Below are 19,554 nucleotides of genomic sequence, written 5' to 3' on the forward strand. Positions count from 1 at the left end.
CTAAACATGAGGCGAACTTTGGTACAATTACCACTAGTATTCAAGCGCTTAATCAAAGTTTTTCTCATTTAGCAGACCTGCTCAAGACCAGAGAACTTGAATTGGATCAAGCTCAACTTCCTGCTTCCCCACTTGTAGTGAATCAAGAATCAAAAGTGGCACCCCCAGAGAAGTATGGTGGCGAACCAGGAGATTGTGCTGCCTTTTTGATGCAATGTGAGCTGCAATTCGAAATGCAACCATCGTCATTCCCATCTGAAAGAGCTAAGGTGGGTTATGTACTTTCATTATTGGTTGGCAGAGCTCGAACCTGGGGGTCAGCAGAGTGGAAGAGAAGGACTGAGTGTTGTAACTCCTTTGAAAGTTTTAGCAGAGAGATGAGGAGAGTTTTTGACCCTGTAAAATCTGAACATGAAACTTTGAATAACCTGTTAAGTTTGTCTCAAGGAAATCGGCCTGTGATTGACTATATCATTGAATTCCGCTCTCTCGCTGCAGATTGCTCTTGGAATAAGTCTGCTTTGTACGATGCCTTTTATCGGGGGCTCTGCAGCAGACTGAAAGACACCCTGGCTACTTTGGATCTCCCCAAGAATCTTGATGAACTCATTGATTTAGTTATAAGGTTAGATCGACGTTATAAGGAACGTCAACAGGAAAAGATTCATGAGAGTCGGCAGACTATCCGCACATCACACTACTGGAATTCCCCTGTATCGGTAAGAGCTAAAGAGAATACATATTCGTCTAACAAATCCTCTGATTTTCCAGAACCTATGCAGCTTGGACGTGGAAGGCTGTCTAAGGAGGAGAGAGAGAGAAGGTTTAAGGAGAACCTGTGTCTATACTGTGGAGGTTCAGGTCATCGAGTGAATGAGTGCCCAGTAAAAGAATTGGCTCAGCAGAGAAGGGGAGGACGCTGCTGAGCCACTCACTCATTAATCCCTCGTCCTCCCGTCCACTCTGTAAGGCTTTGTTGATGTCATCTTCGAAGATTGAAGTGAGTGTTTTCATTGACTCTGGGGCAGACACAAACTTCATGGATATTCAGTTTGCAACGAATCATGGTTTGCAGTTTGAAGACTTGATTGAACCTTTGATTGTGCGGTCATTAAATAATGAACTTTTGCACAGAGTGACTCTAAGGACCAAACCTTTACAGATGACCATAGATAATCATCAGGAACAGATTTCATTTTATTTGATTCATACGTCTGAATATCCTGTGGTTCTGGGAATTACCTGGTTAAACAGTCATAATCCACACATTGATTGGGGGTCAGGCAAGGTGTTAGGTTGGTCAACTAAATGTATGGCTTCTTGCCTCCGTTCTGCTACCAAGAACAACGTAGTATCTGAATCTGACTCAAAAGATCCAGTTTATCCAGATATCTCTAAGGTACCCAATGTATATCATGATTTGAAGGAAGTATTTAACAAGACACGAGCTACTTCTCTGCCACCTCATCGACCCTACGATTGTGCTATCGATCTGCTCCCTGGGACCATACCCCCACGGGGTAGATTGTATTCTCTCTCCGGTCCCGAATCTGAGGCAATGCAAGAATACATCTCCGAAGCCTTGTCTGCTGGTCTCATCCGCCTCTTCATCTCCTGCTGGTGCAGGTTTTTTCTTTGTGGGCAAAAGGATGGCGGATTGAGGCCGTGCATAGATTATCGAGGTTTGAATCAAATTACTATCAAGAATCGTTATCCTCTGCCACTCATCTCCTCTGCATTTGAACTGTTACAGGGAGCAGTGATATTCACAAAATTGGACCTGAGAAATGCTTACCATCTGGCCAGAATCCGTGAGGGAGATGAGTGGAAAACGGCGTTTAACACCCCTTCTGGTCATTATGAGTACCTTGTGATGCCCTTCGGGCTCACCAACTCTCCAGCTGTATTCCAGAATTTGGTCAATGATGTGTTAGGAGATATGCTAAGCAGATTTGTTTTCGTATATCTAGATGACATTCTGATTTTCTCCAAATCTGAGACAGAGCATGTACAGCATGTCAGGGTGGTACTCCAAAGACTTTTGCAAAATCAGCTGTTTGTGAAGGCTGAGAAGTGCGAATTCCATTCTAGCACGGTCTCGTTTCTTGGCTTCATTTTGTCAGCTGGTGACATCAGAATGGACCCAGAGAAGGTGGAAGCGGTTAAAGCCTGGCCTGTACCTGAAAACCGCAAACAACTACAGCGTTTTCTAGGCTTTGCCAATTTTTACCGTAAATTCATAAGAGGTTACAGTTCGGTGGCAGCACCTTTACACCAACTTACCTCGGTAAAACAGAAGTTTGACTGGTCCCCAACTGCTGACAAGGTTTTCTCCACCCTAAAAGGACTGTTCAGTTCTGCACCTATTCTGATGCTTCCTGACACTAGGAGGCAGTTTATTGTGGAGGTGGATGCATCCAGTTCAGGGTCGGAGCCATTCTGTCCCAGAGAGCGGAGAATGACAACAAGATCCATCCTTGTGCTTTTTTCTCGCGACGACTCTTGCCTGCTGAGAGAAATTATGATATAGGCGACAGAGAGCTCCTGGCAGTAAAATTGGCGCTGGAGGAGTGGCGCCACTGGTTGGAGGGCTCTGAACATCCATTCTTGGTCTTAACTGACCACAAGAATCTGGAGTATCTTCGTGCTGCAAACGGCTAAATCCCGCCAGGCTCGCTGGGCTCTGTTTTTAACAGATTTAATTTCACACTGTCCTATCGTCCTGGATCAAAGAATCAAAAGGCTGATGCCCTCTCTCGGCAATTTGACACTCCGGAGGAGGATGGTGAGGATCCTGATTTTTATCTTGCCTGTCTCTGCCCGTCTTGCTGCAGCCCTTCTTGATGTCGAAGAGGAAGTAATTAACAGCCTCAGAAATTCTCCTGCTCCATCAGCTTGTCCTGACACTAAATTATACGTACCTGAGGCCCTTCGACCAAGAATTCTGCAGTGGTGTCACTCCTCACACCTGTCCTGTCATCCTGGCGCTACTCGGACCACATTTGTAGTGGAACAGCGCTTCTGGTGGCCATCCCTAAGAAAGGATGTCCGGGAGTTTGTTGCTGCTTGCCCTGAGTGTGCACAGTTTAAAACCCCTCGGAGACCCCCTAGTGGACTTCTCCATCCACTACCTATACCAAGACGGCCTTGGTCTCACATTTCTATTGATTTTGTCACTGGTTTTCCCCCATCCTCTGGTAATACTACCGTCTTGACTGTTGTGGATCGGTTTTCTAAGATGGTTCATTTTATTCCACTCCCCAAACTGCCCTCAGCAAAGGAAACGGCTGAAATCATGATTCAACATGTTTTCCGTCTCCATGGCCTCCCCCGTAATATTGTTTCAGATCGTGGACCACAATTTACAGCCTTTTCTGGAAAGAATTCTGTAAACCGCTTGGCATCTCCGTAAGCCTCTCCTCAGGTTTTCACCCCCAAACAAATGGACAGACAGAACGTTTCAATCAGGAGCTAGAGTCTGGACTTCGCCTCCTGTGTGCTCGGGACCCAGCTTCATGGGCCAAGAACATGGTATGGGTGGAGTATGCTCACAATTCACTCCCTTCCTCTGCTACTGGCTTGACTCCTTTTCAAACTGTCTATGGTTATCAACCACCTCTATTCTCATCTCAAGAATCTGAAATTTCAGTTCCGTCTGCATTTGCTCTGGTGAGGCGTTGTCACCTGGCTTGGAGAAGAGCCAGGCAGGCTCTCCTCCATTCCTCTGCCAACTATAAGAAGTGGGCAGATAAACATCGCTCACCTGCACCTCAGTATCAAATGGGACAACGAGTTTGGCTGGCTTCTAAAGATCTGCCCCTTCGACTGGAGAACAGAAAGTTGGCTCCTCGCTTTGTGGGACCTTTCCCCATCACTAAGGTTGTCAACCCGGTAGCAGTGAGATTGCTACTCCCTAGACCACTTCGTATCCATCCTACCTTCCATGTTTCCCGTGTTAAGCCATTCCGACAGAGTCGATTGGTACCCTCCTCCAGACCCCCTCCACCCGCCCGGCTCATTGATGGGGGCCCAGCTTACACGGTTCAACGTCTCCTGAAAGCTCGTAAACGAGGGAGGGGGCTGCAGTATTTGGTTGACTGGGAGGGCTATGGCCCGGAGGAACGCTCCTGGGTTCCGGCACGGTATATTTTGGATCCCTCACTCATTGACCAGTTTCATCGTGATCATCCTGACCAGTCTGGTGGGACGTCATGAGCCGTCCGTTGTTGTGGGGGGTAATGTCATGATTCTGTTACCACTTTCTGCTAGATACTTATTTCATCAGCCAGCATCCAGCTACTTGTTCCTGATCTCATAATTCCTTTTTAATTATCCTCATTGGTGTCACCTGTCTCACTAACTATATAAGCTAGTCTCACTCTTACCTCTCTGCCAGATTGTCTCATCAGCTCATTGGTGAACATTCCAGTCAGTTCCTGAATCTGATCCATGAAGCCTGTGTGAACTTGACCCTGCCTGGAACCTGTTTTTTCTCTCTCTCTGCTTGAACCCCCATCAAGAGTCAGTAAGTTGGACTCCCTTTATCTGCTGCTCTGGAAGCTGGATTGTCAGTTCGTTGTGATTCGGGATTTGGATTGTGGAATTATTGTTTTGGATTTGGGACTGGAAAAGGATAAAGGAGATTGGATTGTGTTGTCTTTGGAACTGTTTGTTCTCTACTCTACTATCACTCCTCAGAACATCTTCGAGAACATTCTGGTAGACTGTCCCGTGTGGAACAGTGGACTGCGTCTCTGCCTGTCACGTGGTAGACCAGGGTTCAATTCCCAAGCTGGTCACCTTATCCACCTCAAAGGACCACCTAAACCCTGTCAGCTGTATTGATCCAGGGGATACCAGTAAGCCAGTTCCTGCTTGGAAGTGCTCAACTAGCTTGCTATCTTCTAGAGCTTCCTCTGATCGTCTATTCCTAGACCTATTGTTCACCTCACTGTCGCCACTCCTTGGTGTGGAGAAGACTTGCCAGTATCCTGAGAACTTTAACATTAAGGAAACTGAAAATAAACTTTCTAAAACGCATCCACTTGTGTTTCTGTATTTTTTGGGTCCACTACTAATCCCCTCACAGTGTGACTGTGAGCTTTTACAATTTCTTAAGAAAATTATTAATTTTCCAAGCCTAACTGGAGGCAGAGTTATTTTTAACTCCATGTAGATCACAAACCACTGAAATTGGTTGATAAATGTAAACGTTATCGTGTTTTTATCCCGAAAAAACCGCAGGTCCCCCGTTTACCTCCATTTGTTTTTAAGGCAGTCTTGCCCTAACAAACATGGCGGACGTGTTGACGTATCGCAGCAACGGACCGAAGCGGCCAATGAGGCGTCTAGGTATTTATATGTCTATGGTTGCGACAACGGAAGTTCAAAACGCTCGATCGTCACGTGGTTCACGTAGACCTCAATAGTTCCAGGAAGTTCATAGCGGGTAATTGGAATGCATTGAGTTAGTGACTATAGTGAGACAGAACTGCGATTTTTGGTAATTAGTAGACAATAAAATACTTTATTTACATTATTTATAAAATAATGTATGCGTAGTATATGTAGCTGTATCAGTGTTTTTAAAAGATAAAATTCGCTAATATTTGAGGATTAATGTGGTCAGCTGTCCTTACCTGCCATGTTAACATATTTTAGGCTGACGTTACCGTGGTAAAAGTCCATGTTTACTATATAAACGACATCGTGGTCTTTTACCAAGTAACTTCAGCCTCTCTGTATAAATATAATTATGTGTGTGTGTGTTTTCTAACAACTTGTTAGTCAAGTGCAATCACATCTTAATGTTCATTGTCGTTTTATTAATCTCATGGTAAATGTTAAGTTTGTTGTCTTTGAAAATTCATTCCAAATAAGAGAAGAAATTTTAAGATTAAGTGGGAATTAATCTCTTTTAATGTTTTTGATTCTTGTGCACCCCTCCATTATTAATATATAAATATATATTTGTAGTATATTCAAATTTAAAATAACTTAAAACATTTTTACCCATTTAATCATATATTTGATGTATGTTAACTTTTGTTATGCACTTGTTTACATGCTATAAAGCATGTTGTCCTTGAACGGTCTCCCCTATAGTTTGCTGTGCTGCATGGGATGCTCCAGTCACTCAGAAATGAGTGTGAATGTATGGTTTCCCTACTGACACGGAGAGGAGAAAAAATTATGCATCATGTTTTGTTCAATTCACATTTGTATAGCACTTTTTATTACAAACATGGTTTCAAAGCAGCTTTACAGAAAATGAATGTTTCTACATTACAAATAAGAGTTCTGTTAACAGGTGTAACTGTGTCAAAGTAATGCTCATGACAGAAATGTTCTGAAATTAGGCTTTACAAATCATGCAGTTAAGTAATGTCATGAGTTCAGAAACAATGAATAAATTAAAGCAATGGTTACATGATTTGATCATGTTGATTACAATGAAAGGAAAATTGATCAGTTTTGTATGTTTATTCAGAGTCAGCTTCAAGTCCACTCAAGGGCTGGCGTCATCTCTTCACAGGTGCTGGTCATCTGAAGTCTTCATAAGATGCTGGATATAGTCAGCAGGTGCAATCTATAGATTACACCAACAAAATGTGATGTAATCATATGGGAACTGGCACTTTTTCACAAAGAACAGGGAGAGACTTGCCAAACCCAGTGAAGAGACTCATTGTGAGGGTGATTTCTCATTACAGGGAGTCTTCAGGTGGTTCTTGTTCTGATCCAGATAGAGAAGGAGAAAAACACAGGAGGAATGGTTAAGTGATGCTCCATCACATTTCAGTCCTGTGACATCTGCTCCTTCAACACAGTGCTTCTAGAGTAGCTAAGACATTTAAGTATAAAATACAGTACAGGTTTATTGTGATTACTTCTATAAAATAGTAGTGGTAGGCCTATATAATACATTTTTGGAAATTTAGCCTAGCGTGATTCTGAAATGAAAACTGCTCGCCTATTTTAAACTTTTTTTATTCTCACTCAGGTCCATCAGCATCCTTTGCAATAAATCTAAATCTATTAAATAACTTCCCAGCAGCAGAAATCACGTTTAAAAGCCTTAATTACACAACAACGAATGAAACTGCCTGAAGAGAATGAATAACATCCCGTAAATCTACTAATTAAGTGAGGAATAATCTAATAATAATCAGTTTTAATGCACAAGGTAATTTGATTAGCTGTGCTGATAATATACAATTTTGTTCTATAAATATCTTACCTTTTAAAAGTTCATCACAGCGGTCTCTTCTGCTGCATCTCTACGGCGCTGATGGTATGAGCGCGAACTTCCGGGAACTATTGAGCGGCTCCATGATCCGCCATTGCTGTAAAAAAACGGTCCATTGGAGTCAACGGAGTTGTCGCAACTCTCTCTCTCTATGGCTCTGGTCCTAACCATAGACATAATAAATACCTAGACGCCTCATTGGCCGCTTACAAAGGTAAAAGTACACTCACACTCGTGTTGATTTGGCTGATTTTTTTCGGTTAACAATTCTAATATTGATGTAGTATAACTGTGACATATACATGTGATGTAATTTGAATGTACATTAAATGAAATTAAGTTGTTTCATTGCTTTCTCTGTCTTCAACCCCAACATTTGAGCTTTTCTCGTGCTTCAGGTCAAAACACAGCTCGTTCCCTTTGAAATACTGAGGGGAAAAAATCTAAATAATACATATTTAAGCACTAATAATTTACCATCATTGAGAAAATTGAATAAAACCAGCAAATACAAATCAAAAAGGGACACACTGGTAGTCTGCTTTTTATTTTCATAGCACACTATACAGATAAAAACTCCACAACAAACAATAACAAATGTAACTGATAATCCTTTATGGATCCAGTAAAACTTATAGTGGTAAACTAATATGCACTGAAGCACAGCAAAAATATAGTAAATGTGATATGTAATATTAAAATGTATACGTAGTACAAGTGGTAGTAAAGTGAATAATATAAAAAGTGAGTATAACAGCACAATAACTGATATAATAGATTTATAATAGCACAAGTTATATGTGTAATACAATAATAAATAAATGAATAACAATAGATGAATAATAGCAAGTAGAATATGTAATATCAAGGGTGGAATAATACAGAATAGACAATAATGAAGAATAAATTAATAGTAAATTATAAAGTAAATTAAATAATCGTGAAAAGTACAGTTTTATAATGGTATTTGTGTAATAATTATTAAACAAAGTAAGACACAACTAATGACAAGCAAAAAAAAATTGTGGTCATGAATTCCAAATTGTGTTTAATTAATGAGCTCCTTGAGTATTTTATAAATATTTCGTTGTGACAAAAAAACCTGACTAATAACAGGGTTCCCACACCTTGGTTAACTTCAAATTCAAGGACCTTTCAAGGACTTTCCAGGTCCAATACCCTCAAATTCAAGGACTTAATGTGGGGACACATTTCAAGCGAGAGCAAAGGTTACATCGCGTCACCTTGTAAGATACATTGTTACAGTTTTCATGTGTCAAACACAACTATGCAAAAAAGCTTCTTTTTTTTTTTCATTTATTTTTGTCCATATGACAGAAATCTGATATTTGTTGTATTTCCGTTTTGAATAAAATTGAATAATATTTGGTACATACTATACTGTATTCTAAAATGATCTGATATTAACTTTTGCATGGATTTTATTGAAAAGAGGCTCATGTAACCAGAAGTTTTAAGATATATGAATATGCTTTTAAGTTTTTCTTGCCTCATGGCTTTTCATTATTTTAACAAGCAAAGCAATTCAACATTACATCCTTTGGATCTCTGGCAAGCCATTCTTTGTAATATTTTTTGGTGAGCCAAATATCTTGAAACTTGCATTTTCCAGTCATCACGTTTCAGCGCTTTCAGCCTATTTTTGTCATGTTTCACGGTGTGTCTGTGAAACGTTGTGGTACCATCTTAGTTGTTTCGTGTGTGTGTGAACGTCATGGCAACGAACAACACAAAGTACCTCACGTGGGAAACACTTAACGTAACGCATACATGTGCAACGTAAATCAAGCAAGCTAGTATGCATAAAGTGTTGGCGAAATAACACATTAGCGGACCGGAGGGAATAATATGGAATTTTCAAGGACCTGTATCCATGTTTGTTTATTTTCAAAAACTTTCCAGGGCCTTAAAAAATTTTAATCAGATTCACAAACTTTCAAGGATTTCAAGGACCCGTGGGAACCCTGAATAAAGACTAATTCTCCACTGCTTCCCTCAAGATTTTCCTATATTTTCTAATTAGGTTTTTCAATGAATGAGTAAAATAATGTAAACAACTTGACAAAGCTTGACATTTTGCTCTACAATGCAAATTACACACACCCATGCGGAAAATACACATTCTGAAACAGTCCTTTATTTTTCAATATGTTATAGGGATGTTTGGGGTGTGAGTGTGTGCAGTTTACGTTGTACAACAAAATGTCAAAGTATACACAGCAAAAACCCCAGTGTTAATTTAACACTCTGAGTGTGGACTCACTGGACTCATATAAACAATGAAGCAGTGTTAAAGTGAATGAGATAATTAGGTGATTAATTGAGTGATGATTGACCATTATTGAAAACACCTGATGTTAACAAGCAGAATCACCAAAGAAGAAAATCTAAATTTGTATGTCACCATTATAGTGGTCTGTGTTTGCATTAGTTGGGATCTTGACCCTTGACTTTTTAATTTTAAATTTTGTTTGGCTGTTGTAACTGAGTTATAACAGTTAGACAAGCCAAGAGCAAAAGTCATCAGGTGGTGATAATTATGTTTTAACATAATCATCGTTTGATTTGAGTCATTGAGCTTATTTAGAGTCTGATCTCTGAGAGTAGTTGTATCCAATATGTTACGTCAAAGATGATTTATGACCATGATTTATGACCGGATTTATGACCACCCTGTCAGCGTTGATTGACAGGTTGTCATATGTCAAATGTATACATGGGTAGATTTCTGACCTGATTTATGGGTATATGACCCCTCTGTCACCCTGACTGTCATGTCACGGGGTCCTGTCAGCCCTGACTGACAGTAGGATGTGTGTAAATCAAAAGATCTAAACAGATGACATTTGATTTGACATTTGTTGGATTTATGAGTGAATTTACGATTTTTTTTATCACTCACCTGGTGCCGTGGGGGTTTTTATGGCGTTCCTTCCTGGCCTGTAGCTAACGCTCAGCCTTGAGGTGTTGGGGGTCTTCCTGATTGTGGAAAATTGGCTAAAGGATGTGTATTGCCACCTTATGTTTGTTTGATCTGTATGTTATATGTTAATGCCTAGTCAGTGGGGTCATTCTGGTTGTGGAAAAAGTGGCTGAGCAAAGGGTGATGTAGTGGCTCCTTAAGAGGACCAATGTTTGTTTGATTTGTATGGCATATGTTATTACCTAGTCACCAATTTGTTCCTACCGGCTTGTCTACAAAGAGGTTCTGAATAAGGAAGGTTGTCAGGACGTCTACCTTTCCAGGTGTCGTGTCTGAGGGTAGTTCTTTGTTTTTGGGGGATGGAAGGCATCCAAACACGTGTCTAATGTCAAACCCCTAAACGGTTCAGTTCTGCTTGATCTATAGGCAAAATGTTGATAGCTAAGACATCACTGTTTTGATTGTATGAAAACTGAAACATAGAATTAAAGAATTCATCAATTGATGGAAATTTCTATATGCGTCTGAAAAAGGTGCTATGTCCGGGCAAGTTTTTCTTTATCATCTCAAGGTGTGTATGCTAACACCTCTGTAGGATCAGAACAACCTAATCTGTAGGTTGAATAGATAAACTTATAAGGAGGAGTCTTAAGTTAAAAATTATTCAAACCACCAACTATCCATTTACTTCTGACAGTGAAGGTGATTGTGGGGTCTGACTGACAGCGGACGACAGTATCCTCAGACTGTCCTCCTCCGAAAAATGACCCCATAGGTCGTTTGTGCAAGCAGCATATTACGACCTATTATTACGTTTTGAGATCAAGCGCCCTCTAGCAGCCTTAGAAATTACGACAGTCTCGTTTGTCTGGTGTGTCGTCATCAAATGACCTTTGACTGTCGTTACCATCGTTACTAATTAAAAAGGAGTGACCCAACAATTCACCGTACGTCGTTGTCCAGGTATGTTCATTATTTTATTTTATGGTTTGTTTTTTAAGGTACCGTTCTGATTCTCTGCAATTAATGTGTAAGCAAGTGCAGTTTGACGTTTTCTTTACAAATCAGTTGTGAATGCCTCTGAACTAATGTAATCACAGTGCTGTTAAATGCCCAGTGGCCACAACACTTTTTACCATAGTAACTGTCGTTTTACTGTGGTATTTGTAGTTAAAACACAGTAAACACAATACTTACCATGGTTTTACCACAGTAGCTTTGGATAAACTAGTCTGCTATGTAAATTTAACAATATTTTTACTGCACACTATTTGAAAAGCACAACACTAACCATGATTTTACTATAATTACTGTGTTTATTGTGTACTCTTTGTAGTTAAAGCACAGTACACAACACTTAACATACTTTGAAAACTGTTTTTACTGTGTGATGTTACTATTTGTAGTTAAAGCACAGTAACACAACATTTACCATGTGTTTACCACAGTAACTGTGTTTTTACTGTGTACTATTTGTAGTTAAAGCACAAAAACACAACATTTACCATGTTTTTACCACAGTAACGTAGTTTTAATGTGGTATTTGTAGTGAATCACATAACTTGCCATGCCTTTAATACTTTTATGTAAAAAAAATTTTAATTCAATATTTTTTTGTCTTGCAGTTTCTTCAGATCACATACATCTCCATCTCCTACAACAACCTTTAGTGTCCAACAGCTGTTTATCAGCAGCTCTCTCTCTCTCTCTCTCTCTCAGCTTTTCCTTGCCTATTTTTCTGAAGTGTTATTCATAATTAATTTACACATTTTTGCTCTCTTCCTTTCTCTTTTTCATCATGGCATATTTTCAGAGCTCAGAATTGAATTTTGATCGGTTATGTCAAAAAGCTGCTAATATTAACAGGTAACTTGTACTGGAAGCTCCCAGTGCTGAACTTGAAGAAGCTGCCAGGGAGGCTAAAGTCCTTCAAAGGTTCAACATTTTCTGTTTTCTTTGTTTCAGCTAAAAAGGAAGGCCTGTCGAACTCTTGTCTTGTCTTGTTTGTGGAGAGGGATGAATTTGGCCATCTTGTGTGTTTATGGAGAAGACCAAAAGCTGCAAAGGCAAATATTTCCAATGGTACGTCTGTGTTGGTCTTAACCCTTTGACTGAACTTTACGTCTTAGCATGTCTGCGTGTATTCATTTCTCCTCTACAGTCAACACTCCCATCTCTACTGTGAGCACTTCTGTCACTATCACTATGACTTTTACAATTATAAAATTATATAATTGTTATCAACCATTTTAATTTGTCTTGAATATAGTCACAATAGAAGGCAACAATGATTACAGGAGATACATTTTTAGCCTATTTGTTCATTAAAGGGAAAAAAAATAATGTATTTTCAATTGGAGGCTCAAAACTTAAAATATTATTTGGCATCTTATAATGTTTTTCTGTAAACAAACTCTCTTTTTCTTTTTGAATATTAGACAGTTTTTTTTTAAAGGGGTCTTCTATTGCATACTTTTTAGTTACATGTTTGTTTCCATGTACCCATTAATTACTTTATCAATCAGTCATTGATTTAAGTTGTTATATTTCACTATAATTGATTATGTCTTTGCAGATACATTTTCATAATCAACTACTTTTTTTTTGTTTTCATTTTCTTTTCATAGTGACACAAACTAGAGAGAGAATGCTGTTCTGGGCACTATGTTTGTCTTGGAAACGTTTGACATATCAATAAACACTGAGAAATGACTACAAAGTGTGTGATTCATATTTTTATTATTATTATTCCTATTGTTCAACTGGCACACCTAAGATTGGCAAGATTGTAGGGTCCGTTTCCAGGAAATACAGAAGTAATTAATTGTATGCCTTTAATACACTATAAATACACTGTAAATGTTACAGAAGCAAAATTGATGTTGTTTGAATAATTATGAGAGTTGTAGTTTTTTTGTAAGCAAATGAAAGTATATGCAAACCTTTGAGTTTAAATATTGTATATTAATTAATGTTAGTGTAAACAATGTATACAATGGAAACCATTACACCCTTGTTTAAAAAAATCACTGTAATCAACAAATCTATTGCTTAATTAGGTTAACCACACGATGCAATCTGTTGTTGCAGTTTTATATTGAGTGGAGACAAATAAATCTTTATCTTATTATCGGTCCATTCACCACAAGAACCCAAAAGATCCTGTCATAGATGACCATATGGACAAGTAAGTGTGACGCCTCTGCTCAACTGGGTTGCCATTGGCTTTGAAGTGCCCTTGGCACTCGCAGAACTCACTGTGATTGGACTATCTTTTAACCCAAATTAAAAAACGCTTAATGTTGCAAAGTACGTTTTGCTGTTATTAATGAGTCAGTAATACCTTTTAACAATTAAGTCTCGCTATTTCGTGAGAAATCACCTCTTTACTGAGATCCTAACCCTAAGCATAACTTCATTGAACTACAAATAGTTTTTTTGCGTTCAATAGATAGAATGGCAGAGGCTTATGGGTAATGTAGTTTAAAATGTTTAATGAAATGGGGGAAAATACAATCTTTTTTGAACAAAGGGATATCTAATCATGTTCACTGTGCAAACATCTATGACATATTTAAGAGACAGGCTGAAATTTGGCATTTTACTAAGAGCACTTTTTTAAACACCTTTATACCACCTTTCCATATATGTTTGAAAACTGTGTCCAACATTATTTAGTGAACATAGCACAAACAGTTGTCTTGCCAATTTTCAGTTTGATACTATAATCAGACTTTGATTTACAGACATTTGAAATGTTACATTCTTCTGCTCTTCCAGGGGTCTCTGCTGCGCCCCTGGGGATTGAAGGGCTGCAAAACATACACAGATCTATTCTCATTATGGACAACAAACTGTGTTGAGTTGCATTTATGTCTGAAAATTTATTTTAGATTGTCTTTTCAACAACTTGCCATTATGTAAGTTGTGGCAAGTCATAGTTAGAATAAGAATGGACCCCAAAAATCGCCATTTGGAACGGACTCCATTTATTTAATTAGATCAAGAACAAAAATACAGTGCTGACAGTAAACAAAGACACCAAATTAAACAACCAATACATATTGTGACACTTCATTGTACTATTACAGTATTACGCCAATGTGTCATTCAGTAAGACAAGGTACAGACAGTGTGTAGTTTATGTGCAAAGTCATACAATTCGTGCATTGCCAAGAATCATAGCATAAAAGACCTTGAATTTGTAAAACTCTTGTCAAATAAATTGCATCTTTGTCCTACTCAAGTGTTGGACATCAGTAATGTACATGCTCATCTTCATTATAATATTCATGTTGATCTTTCCCTGGTAAATCATCCTCAGGTATGCATGAAGTGCTTGTAGCAATTTACTTCATGCATTCTCTTCTAATGCATCTTTCAGCCTTCATTAATATGACCTAATGATAATGTCTTAATTAAAACAATCATGGTAATTATATGTATTGTTTACAAAATTAAATGGTGTATGTACCAAACACCATCCTTAAAGGAACACTCCACTTTTTTTGGAAATAGGCTCATTCTCCAACTCCCCCAGAGTTAATAAGTTGAGTTTTACCGTTTTGGAATCCATTCAGCCGCTCTCCGGGTCTGGCGATAGCACTTTTAGCATAGCTTAGCATAGATCATTGAATCCGATTAGACCAGTAGCATCGCGTTCAAAAATGACCAAAGAGTTTCGATATTTGTCCTATTTAAAACTTGACTCTTCTTGTAGTTAAAAAAATCCCTCCACCACTATCTTGCAGTTGTTCAGTTGGTAAGTATCTTTTATGGGCCGTAACATCTGAGCTGTCGCAGTAGAGCTGTTCGTGAATGCAGTCTTCACAGCAGATATCTGATGGGTTCAGGCAGCAGTGCAGCACTTGGTGGCCACTGAATTGGTATCTTCATCAACTGGCTTCATCCTCCTTCAAACAAACAATAAGTCAATGATAACTCCAGAGAAATAGTTTTGGTGAATAGGTGCAGGTGTCAGTACTCACCATATTCGGTCATTTCCTGCCCAAATTCCAGAGATGATGCACAGCTGATTTGCTCATTCTAGGAGCTATGAAAAAAAAAAAGATGTGTATGTGAAAAATAATAACTGCTGACTTGAAGAGTCCTTTGAGAGATCAACATCAAATGCTGTACTACATTTAACTGTATTTCTTGAATACATACACACCAATGGAAATGTGCAAATTTTCAGTTCTCGGTCTTCTCTGTTTGGGCACAAGAAGACCATGTTCATTCCCAACAGGACTGGTTTGACTGGCTTGCTGTGATTGATTTTCTTTGTGTTTTTGGTCTTCCATTTTGGCTGTAAAACAAGAAAATATCTGTTGACCCCATGTTTAATTACTGCTGTTGGTTAAACATATAAATTAAGACAGATATATTTAAGTTCATTCAGGATTTGATGAATAAATATTGATTATAATTTTCTACAAACCTTACCTGGCGAGGGCTCATCATGACAAAAACTTGCTGACCCTCACTAGTAGCCGTTCAGTTGACAAAACTGAAAAAGGCCATCATGCAAGCTCTCTGTTTCTGCCTTACAACAGAGCAAAAAGAATGTGTGAGTGAGTGAGTGAGTGAGTGAGGGAGTAAAGGAATGAAGAGAAATAGGCAAAGAAAGAATTGTGCGTTTAAGTTTAACGAAATGAGAGGAAAAAGTTTTTTTTAGAAAAAGCTGTATCAAGCTATATTAATATGAATTATTTTAAACATGAGTCTATACCGCAGCTATTTAACATTTAATGACAGAGTAACAATATCATCAGAATAAATTTTCAATTTTTTAACATTTAAAAAGACAGAGGAACAATATAATTGGAATTAATTTTCCAGCTGATGAACAATAAAAACTTTAAAGAGCTTGAGCATTTAAAGTGGCAGACAACAACTTAACTGCAGCGTGTATAATAATAAACTGAACTTTATCATTTGTTGGTGTGGATGCTAAAATACAGTAGTTCTCATTATAGTATATATAGTGATCTGATTTGGCCAAATTAATTGAAGATCTGATTTGTCACGTGACAAGTTAAACTAGCATTTCCAGACTCTTGCTTAGACAGATGTGTTCAATAAAAATCAACACGGACAGCGTAAGACTTTGTTGAGGGCTCTTCCTGATGGGGCCGTGGGATATATAAACCAAAGTTTAAGAAACATCAAATGCTGTGCAAAATGTAACTGCCGTAAAGTTCAGTCAAAGGGTTAAGACCAACACAGACGTACCATTGGAAATGTTTGCCTTTGCAGCTTTTGGTCTTCTCCATAAACACACAAGATGGCCAAATTCATCCCTCTCCACAAACAAGACAAGACAAGAGTTCGACAGGCCTTCCTTTTTAGCTGAAACAAAGAAAACAGAAAATGTTGAACCTTTGAAGGACTTTAGCCTCCCTGGCAGCTTCTTCAAGTTCAGCACTGGGAGCTTCCAGTACAAGTTACCTGTTAATATTAGCAGCTTTTTGACATAACCGATCAAAATTCAATTCTGAGCTCTGAAAATATGCCATGATGAAAAAGAGAAAGGAAGAGAGCAAAAATGTGTAAATTAATTATGAATAACAGTTCAGAAAAATAGGCAAGGAAAAGCTGAGAGAGAGAGAGAGAGAGAGAGAGAGAGAGCTGCTGATAAACAGCTGTTGGACACTAAAGGTTGTTGTAGGAGATGGATCGATGTATGTGATCTGAAGAAACTGCAAGACAAAAAAATATTGAATTAAATTTTTTTTACATAAAAGTATTAAAGGCATGGCAAGTTATGTGATTAACTACAAATACCACATTAAAACTACGTTACTGTGGTAAAAACATGGTAAATGTTGTGTTTTTGTGCTTTAACTACAAATAGTACACAGTAAAAACACAGTTACTGTGGTAAAACAAGGTAAGTGTTGTGGATACCGTGTTTTAACTACAAATACCACATTAAAACTATGTTACTGTGGTAAAAACATGGTAAATGTTGTGTTTTTGTGCTTTAACTACAAATAGTACACAGTAAAAACACAGTTACTGTGGTAAAACAAAGTAAGTGTTGTGGATACCGTGTTTTAACTACAAATACCACATTAAAACTATGTTACTGTGGTAAAAACATGGTAAATGTTGTGTTATTGTGCTTTAACTACAAATAGTACACAGTAAAAACAGTTACTGTGGTAAAACAAGGTAAGTGTTGTGGATACTGTGTTTTTAACTACAAATACCACATTAAAACTACGTAACTATGGTAAAAACATGGTAAATGTGTGAACTTTTACATGATCACTTTCCAACCACAGGCTAATTTCAAACAAATATCACAATGAAAACTAACTTTATAATGCTGGCAGGGTCCACTTGAATGATCTGAACGTCAAACATGTTGAAATAATGGGACAAACAGTGTACAGTGTCGATTTGAAACACGACATAATTTCATTCATAAACACGGGACGATCGACTAACGTTACTTTACGAGACGGGTGGAAACTCTACCTGTACGTGTCTTGCAGTTATCTAAAATCCATATCTTTTTAGCAATAAAACACTTCGAATAGGCGGGAGAGTTTAAAACGCAAATAGCAAGCATTTTAAAAGAAACCCACAATGCATTTAGGCGAAAGTATCTGTAGCATCTCCTGTTGCCGGTAGGGGCGCTAATCTAGGGAACGCTCGTATGGGTCGTATTTGAGGATAGTGACAAACGACCTTTACTGTCGTATGAGTTGGAGGACTTAAACACACAGGGGAGACAATGTTGGAGAAAATGATTCCCTAAATCAGGTGTGTGCACTATTCCTTGGTTTTAAGGTTCAGTGGACTGATGACTTTTAGTTCACAGTCAGCAAAAAACAAACCAACAGTTTCCATTTATGTTTTATACATACTATAAACAGTGCAGCATGTTTCCTCAAACACTAGTCGCACCACTGAGCAAACAACAAAGATATTTTGTAGATCACTGTCATGGATGTAAAGTAATGGCTCTTAATTCAGTAACTTTCTAATATTTAATTGTGATTTATTTAAATAAAACTTCTCTAAAATGCATTTAATTTCATTTTAATGTTGTTGTTTTTTTTTTTTAAATGACAGATGTCCAATAAACAAACTAAAACTACCCACAAAATTACTTCTTTTGTTCAAGAATTTTATACATGTCTAGTTCAGTCATCAAACTCTAGATGGCGCAGGCTGATAGGTCCTAACATGCAATTTGTTAGCAATCACATAATTTACTACATGGTACAAGCTGATTGGCCTCTGCAGATTCTTCAGTCAGTAATCTTGCTTGTTCAGTATTTAAATAGTCTGGTTCAGCATGTGCTGTAAACTGGTCCTGCAGCACATTGTCAGAGTTCCTCTGAATCTGTCCACCTCCCCCAGCTCCAAGATCAACATACATTTTTATATCCATTTAACATGCTAAAACTATTCACAGAATTGTCATGACTGAAATGCTGGTATACACTAAATATTTTTGTCTTTCATTTTTAGGCACAGGATGAAAGTATTGACAGGAATTCCACTTATGTTAATGTCCTCACCTTAACCAACCAGGACAACAAGATCTGTGATGATCAAAGTGTGAGATGATCAAAGTTTAGAATATTCAGTTATTGGAATAAACTGACATGTAGCTGCAAAGTTACTTATTGTCAGTAGAATGTCTAAAGGGGACTATCAACAAAGTGTTACCAAAATAATTATTTTCATTTTTACAAGATGTTTAAGTCATTAAAAATAATTATGTATTTTATACTGTTTACAAAAAACAAATTTGTGCTGAGGACAAATACAAAAGTTTCCTTTAAACTGTGATGCTTGCCATGGTGGTCAGGGTAAATCCAGTCAAAAACACCTGTAGACTGGACTGAAGAAGGCTGTACACAGAAGATCCTCTGGCAGTGTGATCAGTCTAATGGTCTTTGGGAAAGAAGAGTGGGGAGAAATTGTTAGAACCAGATTGTGTGTACACTTTTGCAACCAGGATATTTTCAGTTGTTACTTTTTCTTTTTTTTTCATTAAAAGTTTCTGTTTGCTATAGGGATCAAAGCCTACAGTTTTCCTTGGAATTTGACATCAAACATGAAACAATATCACTGACAACATCAAACACAAGTTTGCTATTTAGTAATTAAGTTATAGTAAATGCTCATGGACTCTCCTTCAATGTGTTTTCTTGATGCTGATACTGTAAATTCATTTATTTGAAGCTTTTTTGTGATAAAATAATTTCTATCATAGTGGCTTATATCCTTTGTTTTATCCTTGTGGTTAATGTGACCTAGATAAAATATTTTAAAATAAAAAAAATAATACTGTTGACTGGTTATTGGTTAAACAGTTTCAGCTGCCTAAAATCTAACA

At 37.9% G+C, this 19,554-nt stretch overlaps 2 long non-coding RNA genes across 5 annotated transcripts; one reads left to right on the plus strand and one right to left on the minus strand.

The window, feature by feature from the left end:
• The first annotated feature begins 10,725 nt into the window (after positions 1–10,725).
• LOC131533501 (uncharacterized) lies at positions 10,726–12,906 on the plus strand. 2 transcript variants are annotated; one of them, XR_009269135.1, is made up of 4 exons: positions 10,726–11,156; positions 11,819–12,059; positions 12,159–12,275; positions 12,821–12,906. It is a non-coding gene; the product is annotated as an uncharacterized LOC131533501 (long non-coding RNA). The 2 variants fall into 2 exon arrangements; XR_009269134.1 differs by lacking the exon at positions 12,821–12,906 and having other exon boundaries at positions 12,159–12,633.
• Positions 12,907–14,168: 1,262 nt separating this feature from the next.
• Positions 14,169–17,805, minus strand: LOC131533357 (uncharacterized). Of its 3 annotated transcripts, none has more exons than XR_009269091.1 (7): positions 17,518–17,805; positions 16,644–16,894; positions 16,428–16,544; positions 15,634–15,738; positions 15,367–15,501; positions 15,182–15,246; positions 14,169–15,106 (listed from the first exon to the last, which is right to left on the minus strand). It is a non-coding gene; the product is annotated as an uncharacterized LOC131533357 (long non-coding RNA). The 3 variants fall into 3 exon arrangements; XR_009269090.1 differs by having other exon boundaries at positions 15,639–15,734; positions 17,518–17,800; XR_009269089.1 differs by having other exon boundaries at positions 15,639–15,738; positions 17,518–17,799.
• Positions 17,806–19,554: the final 1,749 nt, after the last annotated feature.

This window comes from Onychostoma macrolepis, chromosome 24, assembly GCF_012432095.1.
Source record: "Onychostoma macrolepis isolate SWU-2019 chromosome 24, ASM1243209v1, whole genome shotgun sequence".
NCBI lineage: Eukaryota > Metazoa > Chordata > Actinopteri > Cypriniformes > Cyprinidae > Onychostoma > Onychostoma macrolepis.